Raw genomic sequence first — 2,364 nt, forward strand, 5'->3', positions numbered from 1 at the left:
GGGTGGTTGAAGTCCCCCATGAGAAGCAGGGCCTGGGATTGTGAGGCTACTTCCAGCTGTCTGTGGAAGGCCTCATTGACTTCCTCTTCCTGATCAGGTGGCCTGTAGTAAACACCCACAACAGTGTCACCCATGCTAGCCTGCCCTTTAATTCTTACCCAGAAGCTCTCGACTCGCTCTTCATCCACCCCTAGGCACAGCTCAATACATTCCAGTTTCTCTCTCACATGAAGAGCAACTCCACCACCTTGCTTTCCTGGTCTGTCTTTCCTGGCCTGTCTTTCCTGAAAAGCACGTAGCCATCCACGACAGCACTCCAGTTAACATGAAAGCGATCACCACAGAAAAACAAATGTAACTGCCCATTTCCTTCACAGCTAGATGTTAATGACAAGTATCAGCATTCATAATTACGCTGTCTCAAACTAGTTACAGCCAGTAACAATCTTCATGATTTCAAGGGTACGCTGACTACCAATAGGGATCAGAGAATATGTCTAATATGCTGTCATAAAATGTGGCACTCAGATTTGCTGTCTTCTTCTAGAGCAGGAGTGTTTCTGGGATTTTCTTTTAGTTATTTAGTTTCTTTTTCCCTTGAATTTACAAGTCAAAAGAGGTTGAATAAATGTTTTTCCAGTGGAGATTTAAAGCCTGCTGGTAACAGGCTCTCCCCTCCCAGTTATCTTTTACAGGAATCCACAAACTGCAGGCTGAAAGATAAAACACTTTCCTACAGCATCTAGCAACGGCCACTTTTCAAAGTTCAGTACTTTGGACAACTGGTTTGTTTCAAACTGGCAACCAATCAAAGAAAATTTAAACACAGATGCCGCAGGATGTCATTGAGTCACTATTTGTTTGAATTATCAAGTTACTCTTTTTATAAGGAACAGAAAAAGAAGGAGTAGCATTTACAGCCTAACAGGTTCAGCAACTGCATTTTCATCATTCTCAGGAAAAAAAAAAAGCATCATTTGATACTTCTCAATTCCAGTCTTAGGTCTTCCTGTTCTAATGTATCTTAAAACATAAATACCAGATCATAAAAGTATGAAAATACAGAAAAAGCATATCTGTTGAGGGAGAGAGTGATTGTTACCTTACTCCACTAATTATTTTCCAGATCAGGGAGTATATCTTTCCTCTTCTAACTGACTACTTCACAAGAAGCTAATAAACAAAACTCACTGATCACCCACAATATGCTACATTTGATGAATTCTAAAGAATATAAACAATAATTTACACATTATATTAAATACACTTAAACCCCCAAAGGTTTGTAGTCAAAAAAATCCTACAGGTATTGAAGGCAGCTGTCTATTCTGATGAAAGAAACTATATAATCAAAGGTAGCTTGACAAAAAAAAATCTTCTAAATTATCCACATATAAGAGTTTTGAAACATGCTCTCTGGCTGTACTTGTAGATAACACTACTACTACCTGAAAAAAGTTGTGTATGAAAACAAAATTAAACAAAAAACTACATATGAGAAGGATCTCAATGAGTAGTCAGAGATAAATTTATCTTTAAGAAAACAGTTTGTGTTAGATATTTTCTCCATACTATGTGAATTATCTTGTTCACATCACAATTAAAAGTACCCACTCACAATCTTAAAAAACAAGGTTAGGAAAAGGACTAGAGTAGGTTTAGATATTCAGCGAGAAAAATCACAAAACTGCTACAGTTTCCCCACCCAGTAACACTCTATGTGTTATCTTACTGGAAAACACCCAAACATCCCCTCAGGGAAAAAGAAAATCATTGTTACCAACACCTCTTCCTGAGCAAAGTGCTGTCAAAACACAAGATGAAGGGCCACTTAGAAAGATTCATCCCAAGATCAAGGTTAATTAAAAACCTGAACAAATATTCCCATCTTTGAACTTTCGGGGAAATCTAACATATGCAAAGCAAGAGGCACCTCCTGATCAAGGTTCAGGAAACGAAGCCGGTATCCAGCAACCGAACAGAAATTCCCGAGGAGGGCAACACGCTGTGTCAGGCAGACGGAGGGTCTCACAGGTCCGGAGCAGGGAAACCCAGAAGCCGCCCATCAGCTGTGCGGCGGCGGAGGTCTCGGCACCTCCGCTCTCAAGGGGCTACGCAGAACTAGAAGAACAAAATCAAGTGACCTGCAGTTCAGGAAGAGGCAGACGAGTGGTTTCAGACGCCGTTACTGCCCTCTGTGATTTTTCCACCCTCCGGTGAGCACCAGGAGCTGCCGCGGTTCCAAGGCGCTGCTGCCGCGCGACAGACCGGCACGGCGAGGCCGCGGGCGGCGGAGCGCGCTGCGCTGCTCTGCGCCGCTCTGCGCTGCCTCCGCCCTCCCAGCTGCCTCCCCGCGGCCCGGGC

At 42.9% G+C, this 2,364-nt stretch overlaps 1 protein-coding gene across 4 annotated transcripts in view; it reads right to left on the reverse strand.

The window, feature by feature from the left end:
- GOLM1 (golgi membrane protein 1) overlaps positions 1-2,182 on the reverse strand; it is a 36,087-nt gene extending 33,905 nt beyond the window's left edge. For 2 of the 4 annotated variants that reach the window (XM_026088497.1, XM_026088495.1), the window contains exon 1: positions 2,145-2,182. The gene's annotated coding sequence lies outside the window, so the exon portion shown is untranslated. The other 2 variants (XM_026088496.1, XM_026088494.1) reach the window with 1 other exon arrangement.
- Between the last annotated feature and the right edge of the window lie 182 nt (positions 2,183-2,364).

The sequence above is a fragment of the Apteryx rowi genome, unplaced genomic scaffold, assembly GCF_003343035.1.
Source record: "Apteryx rowi isolate R43461 unplaced genomic scaffold, aptRow1 scaffold_77, whole genome shotgun sequence".
NCBI classification, from domain to species: Eukaryota; Metazoa; Chordata; class Aves; order Apterygiformes; family Apterygidae; genus Apteryx; species Apteryx rowi.